The sequence below is a fragment of the Drosophila biarmipes genome, chromosome X (assembly GCF_025231255.1).
Source record: "Drosophila biarmipes strain raj3 chromosome X, RU_DBia_V1.1, whole genome shotgun sequence".
Taxonomy (NCBI): Eukaryota; Metazoa; Arthropoda; class Insecta; order Diptera; family Drosophilidae; genus Drosophila; species Drosophila biarmipes.
This window is the reverse complement of record NC_066611.1, coordinates 18816190-18842603: the sequence shown is the minus strand read 5'-3', so window position 1 is coordinate 18842603 and position 26414 is coordinate 18816190. Positions and strand designations below refer to the sequence as shown.

The 26414-nt window shown below is 44.3% G+C and overlaps 1 protein-coding gene across 2 annotated transcripts in view; it reads right to left on the bottom strand.

Moving 5' to 3' along the window:
- The window catches only part of LOC108023716 (uncharacterized), a 37948-nt gene extending 14562 nt beyond the window's left edge, over nucleotides 1-23386 (bottom strand). Inside the window, exons 1-3 of one of the 2 annotated variants that reach the window (XM_044093176.2) lie at nucleotides 23007-23386; nucleotides 16212-16268; nucleotides 3548-3589 (exon numbers count right to left, since the gene is read on the bottom strand). The gene's annotated coding sequence lies outside the window, so the exon portion shown is untranslated. The remainder of the gene's footprint in view (nucleotides 1-3547; nucleotides 3590-16211; nucleotides 16269-23006) is intronic. The other variant, XM_017093347.3, reaches the window with a different exon arrangement.
- Nucleotides 23387-26414: the final 3028 nt, after the last annotated feature.

Sequence of the window (26414 nt, the reverse complement as noted above, 5' to 3'; positions counted from 1 at the left end):
AAGCGAAGAGTACATGACTCGCGCTTGGTCGAACTTTTCTGAGGGTATTTACTGTAATCGGAAGTTATCTCTTATCGATAACAGCGGTAGTCGGCATTTCTAGGAATTGTAAACTTTCCTTTCGATAAGTGGGATTAACCACTACTTTCTGTCTTTATATCTTGTCATGTATTATTGCAAAAGCCCGACTCTCTTTGAAAGAGACACTCAACAAGATTACTGCCGGAATACCTAGACCTATCGAATTAATCGGCGATTATCTGGAGAGGACGTCTCCGCCATTGCCTAATGCCATCCAACGGCTGTCCCATGGGATCGATCAAACAATCGGCGATCATTTTTTGCCTGGGTGAAACTCTTCCACTTTCCGCTCAGGTGTCGAATGGCCTGGCTGTGCTGTTCGGATTGGGAAAGTGCGTTGTGTGAGTAGCGCCCGCCATCCTCCCCACTGCCATCGACCAGGTTCTTCCGCCAAATCACACTCAATTGCAGTAGGAGAAGTTGGAGAGGCTGAAGTGCTGGGATCGAGCAGTGGGAGCCCGAGTCGGGAAAGCGGTCACATGGAAGTAGGCCAAGTTCTGGCCAACACACATACCTAATGGTACATACAGACACGTCGCCAGTGGCTGTTTCGGCTTGGGTTTTGGGAGCCATGTCAAAGATTCGCCGTTTGGGCCTGCACTTCAGCTGCAATCTCTCGGACTGGGGCATGCAAATCCGTTCAAATGCCGCAATTGGATGTGGGTCAGGCGGATATTCCATTTGGCTGGGTCCACTTGGGTCCACCGAGCTTGGACACTTGCTCCCCCGGTTCCTTTTCCCACTTGAGGCTGGGGCCGAGGTGTTTGGGAAGTCGGCTGAATCAAACCAGTTCCCAAGCCACCTCTCCTTCGCTCTTTCCTGTGCCTTTTCTCTGCACAGAACATGCTTTCGGGACACATCTTAATGTGGTAGATATTTTATTTTAAACTTCTGCGGCAGAAATCACAAGAAGTCACCTTCATTTCCGATGGCTTTCAATCGGTGTTCATTTGCTAAGCAATGACCTTGTTTTTTCTCTCTCTGCACGGCTCGATTGTCACTTCTTCTTCGGCTTCTCAATTGGGAAAATGAGTTTGTGCGGTTTCTCGGCTCGGTTTCCTTCTCGACTCGCTTTTTATGCCGCTGGTAATCATAACGATGAGAATGGAATCTCGCGTATTTATGCCAGGCATTAATCGGTTATAGGTGCCACAAAGCTGTTCGCAGACACCAATTGAAGAGAGGCTCGCTTAGAAAACTGGATGTGTTACCGGGACTCGTTTAATGTGTAAACCATAAATCTGCAGTTTCATTTGCTACCTTTCATTCCCAGTTCGCCATGTTTATTACCTGTAATTTCTCCTGCCTTGCGGTTAGTTTATAAGATGATGCTTACGCCTGAGATGGTCTCATTAATCGGCCGATTTAACGAGCTTTTATCGATTTTTATTTTATTTTAGCGTTTGCTGTTGCACTTGGCTACTCGAATAGCACTTATTCGCTATAGGAGAATTTGGGAACTTAAAGTCACCTTATGAGTTTTGCTTAGCTTTTAGGAAACGCTTAGCCAAACCAAGCAATAACGATTATTTCGATAGGCAAGTTATCGCTGCTAAAATTTGTATTGGGTTTCTTTCAAAACTTTTTAAATCGACACTAAATAACGACATTTATTCAATTAACAGGAAATGCTCTTATCGCTTCACATTTTCTCTTTCGCCAATCAACTGCCGATCGATCAGATTCTGTCATCGATTTCCTAAGCACTTAACTTTTGCTGCTCCAGTTTCAAACATTTTCACCTCAACTATTTGGACTTCGTTTTCGTGCTAATTGCCAGCTAAATTTTCCAGCTTTCCGGCTTCTTGTCTTTTGCATTTTCGTTCACTTTTTTCGGTTTGTCACTCGAATGTGGAGCGACCTAACCCAAATGCTCATTATGCACGGTGCAGTGCCAACTGGGATGGCCCCCTTTCCACCGCTTTTCCCCCGCTACGTGCCTTGTCAAAAGGTTTCAACTTTTTTCCCCCACATTTGTCGCTTGAGAACTTTTCATTTTCATTTCCCTCGGACGGCGGGCGAGGAGCAGAGTTTATTATGCGCATCGCTGTTTGGCACGACCTAAGACAATCTGGCCCACAGAAGACCTGTGTACCAAATTTCCAGCCGAGAAACCACCTCATTCACATGCCACTCAGGCTCTGCCGACTTGGACTTGGACTTGGGCTTGCATTCGGGCTTGGTGTGGCGTTGGACACGGCCAGAGGTGGAGTGGCGTCGGAGGCGATGGGAAGTGGGAGGAGGAGGAGCAGCCGAGATCGTGGCGCGCCGACATGTGACTGCGATCTCCAAGAGCTGTGAGTTCGTGGGCACAGTGGTCCTAATTCAGTTTTAGCTCAGGAATTAATATTATTTTTTATACGAATTTGAAAAAACTGAACGGAATGTTATACAAATATTTTATGTTATAGAATATTCTAAAAACCCAAGGAAATATATTATTTGTTGGATTCTTCTGTTACACCCCAGTATACGATTGCTGCCTCTCCCCATTGTTTTACCCACTAAAAACGAAATCGATGCCATTGTACGCCTAACCATTATTGTTGTTGTCATAACATATGCCAAATGGATATGGCCGGGTACAACACCAACAATTGGCAATAGGCAGCAGCAAAATTGGCAGAAAAAGGGAAGTCATGGAGCCAATGGACAATGACAGTCGCCCTCCGCCCATTTTATTTATCACTTTGGTCGATATTCTTGACTTGGAGTCCACCTTTGGAAAAGACAAAAGTCAAAACAGTTTAAGTTACAACCTTTTTTGAACTATTTTTAATGACATTTTTTAAGTATTATATTAGTATTAAAAAAAAAATTGATTTCAAAACGATCTGAGTGCAAACATATTTCCATTTAAAAAAAATACTATTTTTAAGATAGAAAGAGTAGGTATTTTTCAGACTCTTGGAGAGTTATTACTATTTAATACTCCTTATTTTTTCAGATTTTTAGCCAAGCCCCATTGATTTTTTTCTGTGCATCGTATGCATGTGTGAGTCATAGTTAACCGACATGCATGTTTCGTTTCGATTCGTGAAAACGTGCCTGACATGCAGAGAATTCAATAAATAAACTGAAATGAATTCGGTGAAAGCGAGAACTTTGGGGGCGGCCAAGGGGGCGGGCCAGAAGCAGAAGTCGTGTTGCTGCTAATGGCCTCCCCCTCGACCGCCCCCTCACAACAACCCACTCCGCCACCGCCTCCCCCTTTTTGGCATTTTCCCATGGATCTCTATTTTCGTGTTTCTTTGTTTTATGGTTCAAACGCGCCTCACGCCTCGCCAAAAAATAAGACAAAAACCGACTATCATAAATCAATCAAGAAGAATGTAAAACAAGAAGAATGGAAGGGGCGGTCCAGAAAACAGTATAGAAACCATCAGACTAATTAAAAAATGCCAAACGAAAGCAAAAACCCTAAACGAAATGGAAATTTCCTGAAGCCAAACAAATTTTCGCCTACCTGATTTGCTTTCGATTTCTTCTGGCTCTTCGACGTCTTCTTCTGAAAGTACAAACAGAAAATAATAATGAGCAAATTTGTATGTGGGTTGTTTGGGCAAACAGTAGAGAGTAGAAAACAATATGATAAACGAGCCAAAAGAAGTGCTAAGCACTTATTCCGCTCGATTTTAATGGGGTTGCCGAAAGGGCCATAAAAAGGCTATCAAACGAAAAAACTAGATGCATACCAATAAAAAACCCACATCAGCCCAAAGACCGTTAGCGAATGACACACGACACGTTTTTTACCAGGGCCCAAGAGGCGTATACCCGGTATTTGGGTTGCTCATGGGGGTATTCGAGGAGAAGGAGCGGGAGAAGAGTCTTTTGACCGTGACACAAAGATAAAAGTGCAGAAGATAGGAAAATGTAAGTTAGTTAGTTGGCGGAGGGAAGATCATATTTATAGAAGAGCCAAGCCGAGTGGGAAAATGAGTGAAAGTTAAGTACCTTACACAAATCATGCCTATTAGGGTTGCCTCTAAAAACTGGAAGGCCATGACGTTAAGAACCTAATAAATCAAGTGCTTAAATATTTTAATCAGCCTGCAACTAGGTTTACTTCGGTTTCCCACCGGCTTAAATTGCTTTCTGTGGTTCTGGGTAATCACAGTCTTCGCCTGCTCTTCATAAACCCATTTGACCCGGCCTCTTGGCAGACTCGTCTCTATAAACAAAGCCCATCAATCTGGCGATCTAATCAAAAGCCGCCGATCGAGGCTCGTAGATCACACCGAATTTTTGTGGTTTGCTGCAGTTCGCCACGCCAGGTCTATATCTATACAGTTCTAACGGTAAGTCGCAGCTCATCCATAACATTTTATACCTTTTTTTTTACCATTTTTTACCCTTTATTTCTACCTTTTTTCGATTGTTAAATCAGGGAGAAGATAGGAGAGGAGCAAAACCGAAACTGAATTGCGTTCGCTCTGCATAAATTGCGGTCCAGGAAGGTCTCCCTCTGGCCAGTCTTTTGGCCACTTTGCAAGTCTTTATAATAAACCAAAAAGAAGACAAAAAACCAGGAGAGAAGAGAAAAAAGTGCAGGGCCAAGGCAAAGAAAAGAAAAATATGTTATGCATGGCAATTTTCCATTTTGAGGCCTCCGACTTTGTCTAATGTCATGTATTATCCGAGGAGAGGCGAAAAGAAGCATGGGCCAAGTGTCCAGAAGGCCAGGTCCATTGTCTTCTCTTAGTTTCCTTGGCTTTTCCCCCTCTTTGTGGGCAGGGCGCTAGCCAAAAGTGAAATATTTCAAACACCAAGTCGTGTCGCATTCCCAGAGATCTCCGCCTCTGCCCCCCTATAAGTCGTATCTTCAAGATGCAGATTGCCATTTTTCTGCCTTTTTTCCTCGGGCTGCCTGGCTGGCGTGTTTGCAGTGTCATCTTTGCTTGAGTAAACAGAGCAGCACAAATGGAGAAAGGGTTGCCGAGAAGAAAAGAGACGCTGCAGAAGAGGCGTCTTCGGGCAGCGAAGATTTGCATTCGCCCGCAGATGGATCTTCTTTTGTTCGGCCTTCTCATGTATGCAAATCCCGGCAAGATTTAATGGTCACACACAACGGATATGGATATGGCCAGATGGTTGGACGCTTAGAAGGTTCTTCCTATCCATTCTAATCAATTCAATTACACTCCGAGTCCTTCAGATAATTGCAATGGCGGCGATAGGCTCAGCAAGTTAAGAACATGAACATTACATAAAGATAATTGTATGGCAATGGGAAGAGCTCCTCTGATGCAGTGTTGTACCTCACTTCAACTTTGGGGTAGATGTGGAAATGAAGAGTGGGTTTAGGCAGGGATTTCAAAGGGGTTTGAGGTTTATAAATAAAAGACTAAATAGAGAATTCAGTTAGAAATTCGCAGAGGTATCAGCCTTTAAAATTGGGATCCAATTACCAAAGCTATGGATTTTGGAAGTGCAATTTTGCGGTTCCATATGAAATCCATGGGAATTACGGAAAAATCGAACATGAAAGAGGGTTAAAATTTTGACCACTCTAAAAAAGGAATATTTAAATGCAGAATAATAGAGAATGCCTCCACAAATTCATAGAGATATCAACCTTTGAAATCGGGATATAAATAACAAAGTTATGGATTTTGGAAGATCAGTTTTGGGGTCCCATATGAAATCCATGGGAATTACGGAAAAATCGAACATGAAAGAGGGGTAAAATTTTGACCACTCGAAAAAAGAAATATTTAAATGCTGAATAATAGAGAATGCCTCCACAAATTCATAGAGATATCAACCTTTGAAATCGGGATATAAATAACAAAGTTATGGATTTTGGAAGATCAGTTTTGGGGTCCCATATGAAATCCATTGGAATTACGGAAAAATCGAACATGAAAGAGGGATAAAATTTTGACCACTCTAAAAAAGAAATATTTGAATGTAGATTAATAGAGAACTCATTCAGAGATTCATAAAGATATCAACCTTTGAAATCGGGATCCCAATAACAAAGTTATGGATTTTGGAATTTCAGTTTTGAGGCATTCTATTTTAGGTAATTTGTGAACTCTAATCGTAGGATTGTGAAGGTTAAATACCAGTTATCAATAAAAACCTAATTGAAAATACAATCTTAAAATACATTCAAGTTAACTTGTTCAAAAGCCTCTTAGTAAGCCCAGTGAAATCTGAAATCATTGCTACACTCAAGATACCTTTGCCAACTATAAATAGCAGACCATTATTTTAATATCTGCAGATGTTTATGCGAATATATATTTCAAGGACCTCCCCTGGACTCTGCAGCAGGCCATTCTGCTCCAGATCTCCTGAAATTCCCCATGGGTTTCGATCTCTGCGCTGTACAAACGATGTCTTTTTCTTGGTCCTCTATTTTCGCCTTGTGCTTCCAGCTGCTGTTGATTTTTTTGGCCATTAAATTCGAGCAGCGACGACATTACCCAAATGGCTGACATGGCCGGGACATTGATGATGTGGATGTGGCCCCAGAATCTAGAGTCCAGCCTTCAGTATCCCGCATCCCGCATCCAGCATCCAGTATCCAGCATCCAGAGTCCAGAGCCCCCAGACCAGAGTTCTCCTCGGGGATCGCTTGTGCGATCTTTGGTTGCTCGTTGTTCGGTTGTTCGGTTGTTCGTTTGGTTGTTTTGGCTTGTTCTAATTGTTGTTCTACCTCGTTCGTTTGGCGTTTGCGTGTGTGATGGCTCGGTATACATAGATATGGCAATGCCTGTATAGTGGCTGCATATCTCCCGGCTCCGCCGGTTCGGTTCGGCTCGGTTTGGGTGTTTAACTGCGATTTGAGTCACGTTTCATTACTCGTGATGCCAGACAGTAATCACTTGATTTTCCAAGCGGCTTTCTTGTGCCAAGGAGTTGCTAGTTGCCAGTTGCTCTTGGTGTTGCTGCTGCTGCTGCTGCTGCTGCCGCTGTCACAGACCAGATCAGACACGAAAAGCTGGCCAACTGGCTGGCCAACAGACCTTGGCCAAAAGGTGCTACCAAAAGCGGCAGCAAAATGGCACACAAATCTTGTTAGGCAAGTACAACAGCAACATCACAGCACCAGCAGCAGCAGCAACATGGATTCCTCGCCGGGTTTTAGGGGTATTCTTTGGGGGTCATAAATAGAGCTTTGCACTTACGCTACACAAGGAAAAAAGGCGCTGAACTTTGATCAGTAAAAAATAAAGAATGTATATATCAATATACCTATAAGAAGAGAAGAAGTATTTTATCTTCTTTAAACTAAATTTTCCATTTTTCCAATCCGCGAAACATGCCAAATAGTCCAGATAGATTCTTCCCTTGCTTAAGATGCCTCATGACTTATGACTTATTGATTTCTCTCAGTGCCACGTGACTCACGAGTTCGTGCCCTCGGAGGATTCAGAGTTGCCAATGGCCAGTTGCTTCTAATTTGGTTTTTATGCTTTGATCTCGTGACGCTTGTCATTGCGGTCACTCGCACATAAAGAGAGCCAGATGGAGTGGTGGCTAAAAGGAGGATGAAGGGAGGCCAAGAGCAGGACAAAAGGCGGCCAAGGGGAGGCCAAATTGCCGGCGACGCCAGCGATAATCAATTAACCTGGCTCACTGGGCAGTCGCCCTCGGATGTGGCCGCGATGTTGCTGCGGTGCATGCTGCATGTTGCATGTTGCTGCGGGGATAGCCAATGGATTCGCCGCTGGAGTCCTCCTCCGCCCCACAGAAACTCCGCCGCTGATGAAGTTTTCCGCTGACTTTGATTGCGGTTGAATTTTCATCGCCACATTTTCCCCGACTAGGGGAATTTTTTCAATTTTCCTTTTTTGCGGTTAACCTCGAAATGAGGCCCAAGGAAAATTCCGCAATTGCTTTTCACGGAAAAACTCGAGGCGCATTTGAATTTCCTCCGCGAGAACGCAACATGTACTTAGCATTTTTTACGCTTTTCTGTATTTCCCCCGGCTCACTTAAAATATTTATAATTATAATTTGGCGAGCACTTAAATCACGACAATAGTGTTGCGGTATTTTTTAGAACATTGCCGTGCTAACTAGGCTATTCCAATCCTTAGCGAAGTCTAAGCTTCCCATTTCCTGGTGGGGAAAATCGTTAAGTACACATAAATTGTTAACAGATTGTCGGGCGATAAAGCGATTGAAAGTCTGGGCGGATTTGTGGGCGATTTTCCATCGCGTGCGACATTTGACTTGGTTTTCGGCTTCGACTCCTTCTGCGACTCGGTCTTTTGGTTATTTCCCCCAGTCCGCCTTTCTTCCTGCCACTCTTCATCTGATTTTACATGGCACGTACCGCAGATTTGTTTTTCCTTTTTTTGCTTTTAGCAATTTTTGTTTTGGGCCGAGAGCCAAGAAGGAAAGGCTGCGGAGGCCCAAAAAAGACGGCAGCTGGCCAGAGCCAAGTCATCCGAGTTGGCCTGGCCTCCACTCTTAAGTAGGTTAATTTTGACCGGTTTGTCTTCGTCTTCTCGTTGTCTCCATCTCTCCGCTGGCGAGCCTCCTCGAGCGGGGAAGACATTCTCAATTTCTCAGTGTGTCCGTGGTCGCTGATGTTCCTGATTGACTGGCGACTGGGGACCGCGGCATTTGCCTGATTAACCCAAGTTTCAGCTGCTTTAATGAGGCAGCCACATGTCGCCTGGATGTTGCCTGGATTTTCCTTCAACAACTCTTGAATTTCCCCCAACTTCATTAGGGAGATCTGGCTGTGCATCGGAGGAGCTTGAAAAGTTTGCTAAATAGCAAACACAAATTGATAGTACCTATATTATTGCTATAAAAAACCAGTTCTATAAGTTATATTATAATCTAAATCATAAAAAAAGAAAATCCGATTCCAGCAAGCATTTCTCTTTTCTTTATGAGCTGAAAACGCGAGGGAGACAGATGTCTAATTCTCGTGGCGAGTGAGTTGGCTAAAGACCTGTAAGACCCGCTCTTCTTGATAAGCCTTCTTCGAGATCTGCGGCAATTTCTTCTTTCTATTTCAGCCTGATGACGCTAATAATGATGTTGCACGTAGCCATCACCGTGATCACCGCGATCATTACGATCAAGTTGGTCAGCACAGCGTGGAAATGGAACAGATTGGAACGGAGCGGAGCGGATCGGATCGGAGCGTTTGTCGCCATGAAATCATGTTAGAAATTTGAGACAAATTTCTTTGTCGTTGGCTTTCAAATTGCTTTTGGCCATTTTCTTGTTGGCGGCGTCTAACGGCAATCGCCTGGCGAACGGAATCAGAACGGAATGCCAAAAGCCGGAACGGAATGGAACGGATGGCGGAAAGAATGCGTTCCCAGGGAACCGATGGAGCGCAAGTTGGATTATTTCGATATAATCCCAAGGTAACCAAGAAAATGTAAGAAAAATCTAAGTAATTCAAAATTGTAGATATTTTAGATAGATTTAAACCACAAAATATGGTTTGGGATCGAACAATTTTAACCAGATAGAATGCATTCCCAGGGAACAGGTGGATTCCACGTTGGAATATTTCAATTTAATCACAACATAGATAACATAGAAAATGTAAAAAAATCAAAGTAATTCAACATTTTAGGTATTTTAGGTAGATTTTAGCCAGCGGAACGGTATGGAATGAAACCACCTGAGTCCTGGCGAATCTTAAGTCTGATCTATAACTGATGCAAAATCGATGTAGCGAATTATTTAAATTCTTTGGCAGAGAGATCTCCAGTCAGGACTGCCAGTGCTACCCCCACTCCCTTGGATTCCACCTTCTCTATCATGTTAATACTTCCCACTGCCCACCTTCGTTACCTTATCCCAAACCCTTTGCTTGATTTATGGAACCATTCGGATCACTCAATAAGCGACTTCTTCTCGGGGCCTTTCGACACTTTCCGTCGAGTGCTGGCCAAGATCGACAGATATACCACGAGCATACCTGCGCCTGCGAGTGCGGAGGGGAGGAATGCACCTCGATGGTTTCGTATATTTACATAGCCATCAGCCCCAGTTAGCACTTGGGTTAACCCACAAATGGACAGGGCCTGTGCGACTTGGCAGCGGGTCACAGGCAGCCCGTCTGGCTGCCAAAGGGTTAAGGCTGAGGCGGTGGGCTGTGGTTTGTAGTTTGGAGCTTGACTTGACTTGACTTTGGCTCTGGCTTTGGCCAGCATCAGAGTCAAAGTCTCAGTCGTTTTGGCCTCGCTGCCTTAACAGGCGAAAAAGCGACCAGAACGGAGAGTGCACTGAACAAATAGTACCTAACTAAGATGGAAAAGGGGGTTAAGTAAGTTAAGCACTAAGACTTTGAATTTTAAATCGATTATCTATGTGAAAACTTCACAAAAGTATAACATGAGGATAATGGTAAGCTTCAGAAACTAACTAGTAGTCATGATATATTTTCCTTTATTATTTTCTCCCATATTTTCTCCCAGTGCACACCCTATAGTGGACTCTATATCCAGTCGCTGGTTATCTTCGGCTTGGTCGTCTGCCCCTTTAGCATAAAACATAAATAGCAACTGCATTCAAATGAGTCTGACAAACAAACTGAGCAACTGAGCAACTGAGCAACTGAGCAACCGAGGGGCTGTGTGGCGTGGATGAAAAATGCAAATGCTTAGACCATGTTGGGTTCGAGATGTCGGTTTCTGTTTCTGTTTCTGTTTCTGGAGGGGCTAAGCCAGCCGAGCGTGGGCAGCTCCATAGATGGCGATGCCGCCTCAAAAGATGATGATGTCCTTTAGCCGCATTTGGGGATTTCGACGGCCCCTTTTCGGAGACCGAACGTAGGAGATCGAACATCGCCGGCGAAAAAACGACCGCTGAGCTCAGCAAATATTCAATAATTGCAATTATTTCTCATATTTAATGAAGCCCCTCGCTTCGGCCATCCGGAGTGATTTTTTTCCTTTAATGAGACTCCCAGTTGGCAATTTGGTCGCTCGTTTATGGCTAAATTGCTAAATTTGGCTCGACTGGAGGGGCACTGCTGAGCGTCCTTTGATTTCCTGTAACTCCTCCAGAATATCATGGATTATTACATCTCCAATTTTTATCATGAACTTTCACACTGAACTTGAACTTAAGATATTACTATTCCATTATTTTATCTATTTTAGTATTTAAATTTTTCTGAGTACCTCGGCCAGTTAGCTGCCCTTGAAGAGCTTTTGGCTCACTATCTCAGATCCCAGGCCGAGCTTGGATTGAATTCCCGGTAATCGTCGGACAGAGATCTGGCCACGAAATGGGTCACGGAGAAAGACAGCTTGAGCGGATGGATGGATGGTCCCGGCTCTGGGGGCTCTGGTTTTTTCTCTTGTTTTTTTCGGCAATTAAACAAGAGCCAAACAGACTGTCAACCCTATTTGACTAACGCCAAGTCCGCGGAAAATCCGGCCCCAAGAAGAGGCCACCAACCCAGGCCGATGGCATCGGGAAGAGTGGAAAAAGAGTGATGACAGACAGTCGGGCTGATTGACTGATGGGCCCTAAGTAACTGAAATTGCATAAGTCCGCTGCTAGTCCCCATCCTATTCGTATTCCTATTCCTATTCCTATTCCCAATTCCTTGGCGGATCCTCTGGGCCCTGGCTCTATTCCCGATGCGATTCGCTTTGGTTTTCTTTGCTTTGGCTTAATGCTAATCGAATGTCTCCCGTCTGGATCTTTGTCTTCTGGCCCCCATCCGCCTGTCAGTCAGTCAAAGATTCCTCTTCTGCGGCCGAACGAAGATGAAGTTGGCAGTCCACACAAGATGGAGAATACAGTTGGCTACTCGTAGGCCCCAAACAACCCCTCGCCGCACAGCTCGGTTTCATAAACTGAGCAAACAAATGAAAGCTGCCAGCCACCGTTGCTTCTGTTCCGCCGCCAAACGACTCTTTCTTCTGGAGGGAAAAGGAATATTTCTTCAGGTTCTGTTCGGTTTTCCATTATTAGATGTTGCGTGCCTTAATATTTCAAATTGTTTACAACTTGTAAAGAAAACTTCCCTTTAAGTTCCTTTTTTGGCTTTTACTTTAAGGTTTATCAACTTTACATTTGCATATTGTAAATATCATGTTGCTCTTTGCCTTCCAAAAGAAGCGGTTCTTTAAGAAGGCATTCCAAAGTGAACTAGGTTCTTACAAATTTATCCCAAGATAATTGGTTCCTTAAACTTTCTCATAAAGAACATTTTTTGGTTTTACTTTAAGGTATATCAACTTTATGTTCAAGTAGTAGCAAGAACACATTGCTTTTTTTCTTCCAAAAGAAGCGGTTCTTTAAGAAGGCATTCCAAAGTGAACTAGGTTCTTACAAATTTATCCCAAGATAATTGGTTCCTTAAACTTTCTCATAAAGAAAATTTTTTTGGTTTTACTTTAAGGTATATCAACTTTATGTTCAAGTAGTAGCAAGAACACATTGCTTTTTTTCTTCCAAAAGAAGCGGTTCTTTAAGAAGGCATTCCAAAGTGAACTAGGTTTTTACAAATTTATCCCAAGATAATTGGTTCCTTAAACTTTCTCACAAAGAAAATTTTTGGGCTTACTTTAAGGTATTTCAACTTTATATTCAAATACTTAAAAGAACACGTTGCTTTTTTCTCTTCCAAAAGAAGCGGTTTTTTAAGAAGGCATTCCAAAGTGAACTAGGTTCTTAAAAGTATATGAAAACAAACAATTTTGGAGCTAAGTTTTAGAGCGGTTCCTTTATGATTTATAACTTTACCGTAAGTCTGTCGTGTAAGCCCAGTGTTTTCCTTGTTCAAAGTGAAACTGTACAGCTGGCTATAGGTGCTGTGGGCCCCCGTAAATCAAAAATCGTTCTCATAATCTTGCTTATCAGCGCCCCATCAACAGATTTCTCCCCTTTCTTTCTTTCTTTCTCCGGCATCTTTTACTTTCATGCTCAGCTGCTTGTTTTTCTATATATGTTGCCAGGTTGCTGCTGGGCTGCGATGTTGCTGCCGTGCTGTTGATGTTGCTGTTGTCCGTATTAGGCAGAGCTTATCTCATTGAGGTTTTTTTGGATGGTGGGGGGTTGGCTGGGTCTTAGATCTTTGAAAGGGGGACTTTGGAAGCAAGCTGGAACACTGTGTGACAATTTGTAGTGCACAATGCCTGGCTTTGTGGGCCCCTCAGCCCGGGCCAATACTGCTGCCGTTACTCAGCTTGTTCTTCAGCCTTTTCTTCCATATTTCTCCGTCTCTGCCTTCGCCCGGGCCTGGCTATTTCTTCTTGACTTCTTTCCCCGGCTCTCTGGCTCTCGAAATTGCCCATAAAGTACAAAAATGTATGTGAATGGCCTTTGGCAACGGCTGTGGCGGCAACTTCGCTTTTGCCATTTGCCATTGGCCATTGGCCAGTTCATGAAGAGCACACTTTTGCGGCCGCCGTTACTGCCGCACGCAATTTGGAATTTATTTACACAATAATTGGCAAGCTGAATCAATACAAAACGCTCTTGGCTGCCCACAAACAATAAATTAACAATTGCCACTTGATTGCTGAATAAAAAGTGATTACCAGCAGGGCAGCAGGCAATCGATAAATGTAATTGAAAAGGTAGGCTGAAAATATAGGCAGCGAACAAGGAGAGGCCGAGAAGAACTCTGGAACTGGCACAGAAATCTATAGAGTAATGGTCCACCGAATTAATCGATATCCACTTAGGGTCATACGGACGTAATTGCTGGGGGGGGGGGGGGGGGGGGGTTGATGATACTCGATACCTACTTATTTATGGAGCGATTCTGCGATTCTGCGATTCCTCCACACCATTTACCCACTTTTAGCTTGCAGTGTATGGCCCAAACCCAAGCAATTTGGAATTTGATTCCGATTAAACTGGCCATAATAAAAGATTTATGATTTCGCCTGAGAGCAATAGCAAATAGCAGCAGAGACTTTTCAGAATTTTGTGTGGAAAACAGAACTTCCGCTCGCCGCAGAGAAATGGCTAAGGAAAACCAGGAGGAGGCGGAGTCTCGGGGGAGAGCCAAAGAAACCGCAGAAAAGCCCCAAACTCAGATGCCCACGACTTGATAAGCTCTGAGGTTGAGTCTCCAAGTGCCACGGCTCTCGGTTTTAGTCCAAGGCATTCTCTAGATACAAGCGATAGATACTGTATATCCCAGGACCAAGACTTCCTCATAGCTGGCGAAGAAGTGGAAGAAAGAGCGGATGGGCGGGGAAGGAACCGAGTGCATAACTTAATTAGTGCATGGACAATGACCGAAAACTTTGGCGAGGCCGCGACAGAGATTCATCGCTGACTATCGATTATCGCCCAGGCATGTGAGAACTTGTGGTAACGCCCTCGGAAAAAAGACCGATAAGCCAAAGGCCCGGCATAGAGGACCGGAGAGCCCGGACAAGCCCAGAGAAGCAGCGAATTAAAAATAGACAAAGACAAAATTAATTGCAATGACAGGCGACTGCAAGGGTGCGGCTCTCCAGCTGAAACGCATCTTGGCGTCCACATCACCTCTCCAAACAGCATCCACATCCAGATAGCGACTTTGAGGGACAGGCGCGTCTGTTCCTCCTCACTGAGAACTATAATGTAGATCTTACGCTTTTCAGATTTAAATTAAAAGATCTCTAAGTACTGATGCAAGGAAGTTCTGTAAAGTTGAGCAAGTTGAAAGTTAACAATTGGCGCCCAAACAGGGTCTATATTTATAGCTTTTCACTTGAACTTCCCTTGACTTGAGAACTATAATGTAGATCTTATGTTTTCCAGATTCAAATTAAAAGTTCTCTAAATACTGATGCAAGGAAGTTCTGTAAAGTTGAGCAAGTTGAAAGTTAACAATTGGCGCCCAAACAGGGTCTATATTTATAGCTTTTCACTTGAACTTCCCTTGACTTGAGAACTATAATGTAGATCTTATGTTTTCCAGATTCAAATTAAAAGTTCTCTAAATACTGATGCAAGGAAGTTCTGTAAAGTGAGCAAGTTGAAAGTTAATAATTGGCGCCCAAACAGGGTCTATATTTATAGCTTTTCACTTAAACAGTTTATAGACTCTTTTTTCTGTGCACTCGCTCCACTCTTTTGTTCTCCTTTTCAAATTCTACCATTTATTTTCGTTTTGTCAGCAGCAAGCCAAGTGGCCAACCTAATTGTCGAAGAGTCGTCAAGGCGGCTCAAACAAATCAAAGCGAGCTGCACTGAGTCCAGGCACCACCGAGGCACTGCACCACCTATACCCTCCTCCTTCGGGCATTACTCAATGTCACCAGGGGGCGGAAAACGGGAGGCGAAGCATCGGTGGCTGGGCGGTAAAATGCCGCCAAAGCGTTTTGCGTTGATCGTCAATTAGTTACACTAAGCCGCCACTGGACAATTTATGGCTGCTGGAGATGGGAGAGCAGGTCGCTCACGAAGTTCTGAAGTCGACTAGAGATGGCAGAGGTTCTTTAAAATAACCCCATCATACTATAGCCCCCATGAAAAGTAGGCGACTACGACTCTTTCTAAAGTGTCCTATGAGACTGGGCGTTAGGACATAAACCATTGGGTTTATAGATATAACATGGAATTTGACGCTTCTATCAGTTCTATTAGATCATGAAAAAGAAGATTTTCTTTAAAACCTTTATAAGAACATGTATTATCGTGTCACGCAGTCATCCCTGAATTCAGCAACGTCAGACCTAAATAATCGTAAAGACGATTGCGAGTCGAGGGTGCGCATTAAGGCCGCTGCGGATGGAGAGATGGATGGATGGATGCGATGGCCAAGTTGGCAGATGGACGAGATTCGTCCGAGTGACTAATTGCCGGGCGACTGCCTTCTGCAGCTCAACTAAAAATAGAAGTGGCCAACCGGAGAAACCTAGTGGCAACAAGAGCCCGGCCGCAATGATGATTAGGCTTAGATTGGATTGGGTGGAAAGCCATTCTCCGTTGCTCGCTGCCATTTCTGCCACCTCCCGCAACCCCGACTTCTGTCTTCTGCCTTCTGTCTTCTGTCCTCTGTCCGATCCAATCCACTCAACACCTGCCTTGATTTGTGATCGCAATTACAGCGGAAGACATAAAATACACAAGTCCCAGTTGAACCGGGCCCAGGTTGCGTGGAGTTCACTTCACTCTCCCACCCAAGACCAGAGTTTCCTCCGCAGCCTGTCTTTCTTCCATCCGTCTTGTCTGCTTACCTTCTTCTGCTCAAATCTTCTCGGCTGATTCTTCTGCGATTGCTTGGGCGGCTTCGGCTGCAAAGAGAAAGAGGGAATTTGTTTCTGTTTAGATAAGGTTTGATTAAAATTTATTGTTCTGCAGGGATATTTGTTCAGGGGGAATATGAGGATTGTTGATAGGCCTTGTTCAGGGAAATGGCTTTATTCGCCGAGATAAAAATGAAGTGATCGCCCGATTTCCCTTGGATTTTGACAGCTCTTTCTGTCCCCTCGATAAGTACTTTCTCCGCTGACCATTTTTCACAAAACACCTTAAGTACACAGGTACCTTTACGGAATAGAAAACCGCAGCTTATCGAAGCTGCACCAAACTTCCCAATAAAGGGAAGTCGGTTTTCCCCACTTTTCGGGCTTTGGGAAGCGAACAGAAAGCCCCGACTTTCAACATGTTATTGAAAGATCTTGAGTGAAGTGAGCTCAAGATGATCCCAATTCCGGCATTTCTACGCTTCAAGTTCGTCTTGAGATTGGGATCTATTGCTCGGCCAAGTGTTTTCTCTAACGGATCGCCATCCACTCCACTCCGCCTGAAAACAATGCCACTTAATTACAACATATCTCGGCCCCCCATCGCATCTCCTTCCTACCCGTGTGTACATATATATATTAATAACAGAAAATGCACTTTCCAGTCAAATGATGTTGGAAACGAGTTTCCAATCGATTTGTGCTGCTGCAGCGCGGCTGCTTCTTCCTTTGTTATTTTCTCCACTCGTTTCGTTTAATTTAAGCCACTTTCCGAGAGGGGAACGTATATATATTGGCCTCTGCGATGGCAAAAGTTGAAAAATGAAAATTCCATTTGAGGCGGCGAGCGCGCCTCTGTTTTCAGCTACCATTCAGATGCCGAAACTCCGATTCTGGTTCTTTGAAAACATGTTTTCCGAGGCATCTTCTGCTGCGTAACGGTAACTACTAGTAGGTAGATACACAGATACAAAGATACACGGCTTTGCCCCGCCAGCCAAAGCTAATGGCATATTGATAGACACTGGCCCCCCGACTATGTAGCACCAGTGGCATACTATATGGCCGCCACACCCATTTCTGTGGGTTAAAGTCGCTCGGCCCGAGCGTTCTTTTCCCCCCATTTTCCAGCCCCAGCGAGATTTGCATGCAACATGCTGAGTAATTAAAACAACAGTGAGCGGTGAGCGGCGAGCGGCGAGCGGCGCAACATGCCGGCAATTAAGGCGGAGAATAAATGATTACTTGACCGAATTGCAAGTGCCCGCCGCCGAGAGCCGCGTAAAACAAAAGACTCAAGACACAAACGCGGCCGAACGCGGCTGGGGAAAGCGAGGAAATAAATAATCATTCTCCATTCAAATGAAATGGCCATGGCCGTGGCTATGCAAATTCAAGCGTAAGGTGCAACGCCTGGCTGGATTCGCTCTGGATTCGAAAATCCGGGGGATGCCGCCCATTCTCCGGCCCCGAGAAGGAACATTCGCACACTCCAAAAACACACTTTCCACCGCCCTGCCCTCCTCCGCCTGCCCTTTGCATACGCATGACGTTCGTAATTAGCCCTTTTCTTCGCTGTGTGTGCTCATTAAATGCCGAGTGCCGAGCACTGAGTACCAGGTACAGTGAACCCCAGAGCGGCCCACCTGAGCCAGGGAACAGAGCACACCCATGGCCGAGAACAACGAGGTGTACGAACCTAATGGGCGGCACTCACGCAGCCAAGAAAAGCCCCTGTCTTGGCCAACTCGTTTTCCCCCAAAGCCCGTCAAGTGCACCGAAAAATAAAAGCCGAAAAAATACACAAAAAAGTGGGGGAAAACCTTTGGAATGTGTCGAAACGAGAACTTGAAATTGACACTGGTCACGGAGCCTAGGAAAATGAAATGGGAACACTTTCACACGTTCGCCGGCTGGTTTTTCTGCTCGCGGCCGGGAAGAAGACCTTTCTTTCAGCGCCCCATCAATCAATTTAAATTTAAATTTGAATTTTTTGGTAATTTACACCGAGTTAAACATGAAAAGAAAGGCAGAACAGACGGCTTTAATTGGCCGTAATTATGACCCGGGCATTTCGTGCTTTACGTAGCTAAGCTTGTGAAAGTTATAAATGCATAAAACTTCATAAAGCCTTTCTTTCCGCAGAAGCTTTGTTTTGTTCTGAGGAAAATATGCTAATTTGTGAGATTTCTTTCGGCTGCTTGCCGGAGGTAATTGTTTTATAAACACAAATGTGTTAAAAGATAAGACAAGCAAGCCAAATATTCTAGAAACTCCTGCTTTCTCTTAAATCAGTTTATTACAATATTTGCTCAGTGAATGAGACCCATTCAGCAGTATTTGATTGTGTGATTCATAGGCAAATTATCGACTTTGACCCCCCTGAAATCTGTGTTCATTTCTATTTAGGGCTACGACAAACAAACAATCCATTCAGAAGATTTTGGGCTGTAAATCACAGGCTGGTCACGCTTTTATGTGGTATTATTAAGACCTCAGAGTCGCCACTACTACAAACTTTATGGACTGAATTCTACTTTATTACATGGAAAAGAAGTAAGATCCACCCAAAAGAGATGTTCTACAATGGGAGTTTAATTGTCTCTCTGCATTTATGCAGTAATTTATTGCTACTCAATCGGCGTAAGTGATTCGCCTTGATTTGCATTCGCTCGGAACCAGGCCATTCATGCCATTCATTCACTCACTTCATCGCTTAAGTGCATTCATTTGGCGTTTACTGCCAGCGGCCTCCTATGCCATTGAATAATTTTATGGCCTAATTGGGAACGAAAGTTCGGGTCCACCTCCAAGGCAGCGTCGTTGTGCTATGACAAACGCATGAAAAGGCACAAGAGTCCGAAACCAAAGCCAAAAACAGAGATCCGAGCGCCGAGCACAACTTTGGCCCACATTTCCTGGCCCATTCTCTGCGCCGCCAAGAGCCAGCTGTATAAGTCATAACTAAGAAGCATTTCGCTTTAATATGGCTTATAATACCGAATATGGGGGGCAGTTGGGCCGGGCAGTCGGGGCTGTAAACAAAACCACCGTTGGAATAGCACAGATTCCCCAAGCGAGATCTCAGATGCCTTTTTCTGCGTTTGATAGCACGGCATTTATAGCACTGTGTTTTCGTTTTGTTTGCGTCAAAGGAAAACGAAAAGATTTCAGCTGGAACGACGACACAAGTGCCAGATCATCGCCATCATCATCACGATGGTCGAGGCGGTAGAATGTACCCCATCACGATGATGATCTGGCTTATATCTGGTGTAATTACCACGGCCAAGCGACGGAGCCAATTCGATTTGGAACAGTTTTCGTTTTATTGCCAAAATAAAAAAGAGAAAAGCGGAAAGACGCTGCCAAAGAGCCACTTTCCTGCCATTTCACGTCTTTGGCTTCAAGGCCAGTTGGACTTGGAGTGTCTGGCTCTATTCTACTTTTGGTTACTATTCATAAAAGTGGATATAATGGGTAATGTGATTGCCATTTATGGGTATATAGGCTGGCAATCATTTTAACCCATTTCTCCCCACTATCATATTGAATACTCACTACTACCTTACATGCAGAATGTAATCCTTTAAGCTTTGAGAAAACAGCGCTCTGCCACCTGGACAAACTCTTTCGCTGACTTTGAGTCTGAGTACCCACGAGCCCATCTCTTGAGAGCCCACTTCAATGATCACTCGTCACTCATGTGATCCTCACTCGCCACTCGTTGCTCATCACCCATCACTCGGCCTGGTATCGCCCCACCATTCTTCAGCGGCCCTCGAAACCCCAAGTGCCGGGTGAGTGGGCGAGCTCTGCTCATTCGCCTGGCAAATCTCCGGCTCCAATTGTGTGTTGTCATGCGTCTGGCCCGAACAGGTGCCACCAATTGAATCCGACTGCGACTCCGACTCCGAATCCGAATCCGAGCTGACCCACATAGGCAACCCAAAAAGAAAGAAAGAACACCGGGCGGAGCGGAGAATCTGTGCCAAGCCAAGCGGCACAAGCCATAGAGAAGGCCACCAAAGCGGGAAGCTAATGAAATCGGAGATGCTAATGAGGGGAGGCTAAGAACACGAAGAGTGCTGTTCATTAGGTAATCAAACGTCAGTCAAATGCCCTCAACACGGCATCAGAGAGGAAGATCGGGATAAGTAAAGCCCATACATTATGTAAGAAATCATAGCTCCCATCTATAAAGAAGTATATCCATAATTTATCTGTCAGATTTTAGAAATTATAATATTTTAGGGAATTACTCAAGAACTTGATAGCCAATTAAGACACTAAAGATTTCTTTACCGAAGACAGAAGAAAGAGGAAGAGAAAGAGCAGCTGCAGCTGCAACCACCGCCAGAGGGCGCTTTCCCAATAGTAACCAACTTTAATTTCCCCCCTGAAATTTTCCAAAGTCCGTTGATTTTTCTGTTTTGATGTGCCAGTTTTTAGCCGACCGAAGAAAGGGGAACTCAAACGGGGAGAAGAAAGGCGCAGAAACGGGGAGAAGCGGCAGAAGAACGGCCAGTTGGAGTGACCGCCAGAGGGCGCTTTTCCCGGCTCATCTCAATCAGACCGAATTCATTCGTTTCATTTGGAATTTCAAATTAGTCGGCCGCCCGCAACCAATTTCCGCTTTGGCTCTAAACTGGGCCAAAACGTACGCTCGCGTTTAGCGTTAAATCTTTACTTTGGTGTTCTGTTTTTCTTTTGTTTCTGTTTTTGTTCCCTCGCTTTTTGGGTCAACTTCGAACACGCATTGGGAAAAGAGAAATGTGCCGAGTAAGTTGAGAGTTTAAAGTGGAAATCCGCCTTTAATGAGGAGAAAATGCAATGTTATTTGTCTAGTTTTTCTCCATTTTTTATCGTTTTTTTTCATTTTCTGCCTCAATTGATGGATTGCGAGGCTGGTTTAATGGCTCTGTCGTTGATTTGCATCGCGGCAAGACATTAATTGATGTTGGGCTGCTAATGCCTGCCCCTTGGGGTCGGCACTTCATTTGGGTTCTTTGTCTGCCGCTCTTCTTTCCCGAAGTGCAGAAGTTTTCCGCCTGCAGGTTCCAGTTTCCAGGTTCCCGGTTCCAGGTTCCAGGTTCCATTTCCCAAATCGCCTTTAATGGCCCCCTGTGTTCCATGTTCTGTGCTCTGTGTTCTTTGCGCCTCACTTTTTTCGTAACTTTTTACGATTCGATTATAAAAGTATAACCCGCACTCTGTGGCCGGGGTCGTTTTTATGCAAGATTATTACATTATTTCCGGGGCGCTGAAAACAATAAAGTTTTCATTCGAACCGAGTTCGTTTTGCTACTGGGAAACCCATTAAACCAGACGCCAGACACCGCACCATCTGGGGGCCCCTGAAAATGGGCTTTGGGCTCGGTTTTTCGTGTTGTCCCCGGTATCTCCGTGTGCACAGTACATCCCCCTGCGTCCCCCACTGTTCCTCCCCATTTCCAACCGCAATGTCTTCGGCTACTGCTTTTCCTCGGCGGCGGTGGTTTTAATGCGTTTCTCATGCTCTCGGCACCGTTGCTTCAGTTTTTCTGCGCACACGCACACGCACAAGAACACTGGCCACTAAATGCTTTCCTAATGAATTGGGTGACCATACCGCTGGGTAATAACGGTTAATTGCGTTAATGACTTTAGCAGAAAAGCGAGAAACTGAGACGGCCAACAGCCGAGCAGCGGGAAGAGGGCGAAGGGGCAACCCGCCAGTGGCAACTTTTGATTTTCATATCTCGAAAGGTTCTTTTGGTAAATCGAAGCCTTTAAAGAAAATACATTTTCCCACACAATTGGGTCAAAATAAAGCAACTTAATATTTTTGATTTCACATTTTTGACGTAGCCCCCCATATCTCGAAAGGTTCTTTTGGTAAATCGAAGCCTTTAAAGAAAATACATTTTCCCACACAATTGGGTCAAAATAAAGCAACTTAATATTTTTGATTTCACATTTTTGACGTAGCCCCTGCGAACTCTTGGCCTTTCCAGTGAAATTGAAATGTTGCAAGCTCTGCCAACGCATCCCCACGCACTTCCGAGGAAATTCGAGTTCGCCGCCTCAGTCCTTCCTTTTCAAGTTCGCTGCCTGAGTCTTTCGTTTTCAATGTCGTTGCGGGGGGGAGAAGGCGTAAAAAGGGGCACGAGAGGGGCCTTTGAGCAGGTGACAATTGGCCGGGCAAATAGCAGTGGAAGGGCAGGGAAGAGACCTCCTGGCCAGAAACCCACTCACTCCGAAAGGTGTCACTTTTGACGACGAGAAAGGAGGCAATCATGATCGTAATGGAAACGCAGTAAAAAAGGAAAAGAAGAGGTGCAACAGAATGGGCGAGGAGAGGCACGCATTTTTAAAATGGAATTTGAGGAAATTGTTTTCTTTGCTTTGGGTGTAGATACTAGAGGAAATACTTTCGGATACTTTTTAAATTTTAGAATTTTTCAAATGATTTCAAAGGATTTTCAGGCTCTTAAGCTTGGGAAAACTATTTAAGTATTACGAGTTTGTTCAAGGAATTATAAGAAACTTTTTGGTAGATGTCCTTGGCATTTGATTTGCAACTTTAATATAAGTTTTTATAATTTTTTTAATTTATTTTTGAACCAAAGGGTTTTCTTATTGGGAAAAAGCTGTTTCATTTTCAGGGCTTATTATTTTGAAGGTATTTGATTTATAATCCTTGAGGTCACAACTTTAAAAATTTTGTTATCCATTTGGTTTCGAAAAAAAATGTAAAAAAAATCACTCTTGAGTTCCTTTTTTGGTTCCCCGTCGAGGTCTTACCTTCTGCTCAGTGTATATTGCACAATTTCCTCGGCTTTTGCGTTAATCCTTTGCGAGTGTTTCTCAGTGTGTTTTTGCACTTTCACAGTTTGTGTTTTGAACTGATGCTGGTTTTCGGTGGCTGTTCACTAGTGGTTGTGTTCACTTGCCAAATTCGCAGCCGCAAGGAGTGGGATTTGTCACACACGCGATTGAACCAAAAAAAAAAAGAACAAGTACAGAGTGTGTCCACGCTGCTGCTGAGTCCGCTGGTGAAGGTGGCTGGTGGCTCGGTGGCTGGTGGCTGGTGGCTCGGTGACTGGCGGTCCACTGCTGGCTGAGACTCGAGCGGTACGAGGTGTTAGCACTTCACTTGCATCACGCGCAATGGCTGCTGTTGGCGGTCGAGCGCCACTTTTATGCCTTTCCCAGCGCCCGATCCGGCCAAGAAGAAGAACCGTCCCGGCCCAGGCCCAAGCGAGCCCCAGTCCGAGCCCGAGCCCGAGGCCGGAGAGCGGCGAAGAACGGCAGAGAAAGCAGCAGCAAGCCCCATTTCCACCGCCACGCACACACACAGCGCACTCACACGGTCCAGCGAGCGTGCACTGGGGGAAATTTGTGCCTAAGGTTCGGGAGAAAGAACTTTGATTAGCTACGTAGAATTTTGGGAAATTTTGTATGGATATTAAATGGCATCTAAATGAGACAACCCAATGAAGAACACCAGAAGAAATCTTTAAAAATTGAATAAAATTAAAATACTTTAAGAAAATACAAAGAAGAAAAATAGATACTTATTAAAATGTAAAATATATTTATATTAAAATAAAAATATTACGGGTTTTGGTAGCTCCAAATTCTTAAGGCATAGTTCCTAGCAAGATTTTTATTTTTACTTGAAATCCGAAAAGCGACAAACCTTTTCTAAGTGTATACAAGAAGCGAGAGAGCCCACTCAGAAAACGCTCTTCAAGATTACAACTCTCTTCCGAGGCCAGAGCGACCGCCTCTCTTTCTTGTAAAGTTCGTAGCATTGAACTTGAAAGAGAGGGCGCGAGCGAGAGCGCGGAGCGACCTTCTTCTTTTGCAACGGCACCTGTTAACAGAGTTACGACCATTTGCATGTACAGTGGGCACCCCGTAAGGGAAGAACTATTTTATTAAAGTTACGGTAATTCAAAGAACCCATAGTTTGAGAAGTTGTCAAAATTTATGACGCTTAATGAACGACATATAATATAGTACAGATGTTAGTAAAAGTTAAAAATGGTCCCTATCTTTTAGAGAACATATTTTTAGAGGTAAACAAAGTTCTTGATGTTTTCAATAAATCACCACTTCGAGGTTGCTCTGTATACTGCATTTGAACGTCAAAGAAACTGTCATATTTTATCCATACTTTCTTGATAAATAATATTTAACATTACGATCTACTAAGAACCAAAAGTTAGTTAGTATATCCCTGCCGATAATAAATGTTTGGTTGTTAATATTGAGAACTAAAAGAGTTTCCCCCAAAGCAGGGACAATAAAATGTACGTACACCCCACGTAGATCCTCCGAAATAGGCAGCTTCTGGCGATTGGAATTACAATGGTGGTAATAAAGCTGTTGCTCCAGCCACCCAGGGCGTTATTTCTGGCAATGCCAGCCGAAACACTCGCTAGATGTACCCTGTTCCCCACGATATGGTATAGTAAGCCATAGCACGCCCATTAAGGCAGGGTCGTAATGGACAAATTTTGATCGCCCGGCAAAAGTGCGGAACGGAATGGAACGGAACCAAGCGGCACTTTATTTGAACTGGCTCGGTGCCCGCCGAGGGGGCTTCCGAGGGGCGGGGGCCCGGAGAAATGACGATGTGAAACACATATTTGCATTATACATTAACGGTCGCCAGTGGCAGGGGCGGCGCGGGGCCACTAGGGGAGGCGAGAAGCCAAGAAAATAAACATTAAAGTAAGTCGCGGCGGGGTTAGCGAGTAGCAGGTGCACTCAGAAAAATATTAAATATGGTTAAATTATCCCAAAAGGTCGTTTTAGAGGTTCCAGATCTTAGAGGGCCAGGGAACTCTTGGGAAAGGAATGCCAATATCATATCATATCATATGTAATAGATCATATATATTATATTACTTACTTTCTTAGTCATATCATATGCTTGTTTCTCCCCGTGTAGCAGCGAGTGAGCAGTGAGCAATGAGCAATGAGAACTTAGCCAAAGTCGCTCCACGCACTCAGGTCATTGCCATGCTGTTGTTGCCTAACATTTGGCCAACAGCGAACGGCTAACAGAGAGCGCGCAGAGTTGGCTAACAGCGAGGTGCTCCTCCTCTCCGCGAGTGCAGCTGCAATGGCAATCATAATTCATTAGAGCAACATCAATCGGTATCAAAATCGGGCCTGGCACACAGAAAAAAACCAAACCAAATGAAGATCGATTGGGTTCCTAATTCACTTGGGGACAATCTTTATAGAGTGGCAAGAAGTAACTTAGGAATTTCCAAGAAAGAGTTAAAAATACCAAACTCTCAAAGGAGTAATCAAGGAATGGTATCTACTGTAATTTGGTATTTAATCAGTATTATCCAGTCTAGTACTTACCACCGCAGATTGATCTAATTTTCCTTATGTGCGAATCGGGGTGTGAGCAGAGCTTGACATAACAGCAAAATGAATTGCTTTTCACCGAGGTGTGGAGATGCAGTTGCAGTTTGCTGCGGTTGCCACAGTTGCCACAGTTGCAGTGGCAACCGTAATTAAGATTGGAATGAATTGCAGAGCAGAGCCGAGTCGGCCGAGTAGGAATCCCAGAACAGGAACGAGATGAAGAAGCAGCCCCAGAAGCCGTCGCAGAAGCGTAAAGAAATCACTTAAACTGAGGCAAGTAGGAGCTCGGGTCTTTTGTCAAAACGACCTGGGCTATACGCTTTACAAGCCACTTGTGGTATTCTTTATAGTATTTATAGTATTTTAATTCTAGTAGGGCTTGCAGTTCTCATAACTAAATATTTATAATCATTGTCATGCCCGGAACATTTGATTTGAAGACCTCTTTTCTATAGTATTACAAACTTGGCTGAAAATTGATTATGATCTCTTGGGATGGGAAGCATAGAAGAATTGCTCGATGCGCTTTTTGAGTTGCGCTCAGTCTTCCAACGCCCCCCTTTCTACCACTAGACAAACATAGGCAAACATGGAGAAGCACCGTTGTGTCAACTGTCTCGCTCGCTGGATTTTGGGCGCCATCCCCCAGAAATTCTTGGGCTTCAGCTGCCAGATCTTCCAGATCTTCTGGTTCTGGCCGATGCGTTTTCGATCATCGCAAATTGCCAGCTTTCTGGTTGTGAACCGCCTTTGCCCACCACATTTTCCAGTTTTCGCGCCATTTATTGAATTCTTCTGGACATGTTCTAAATATTTTCA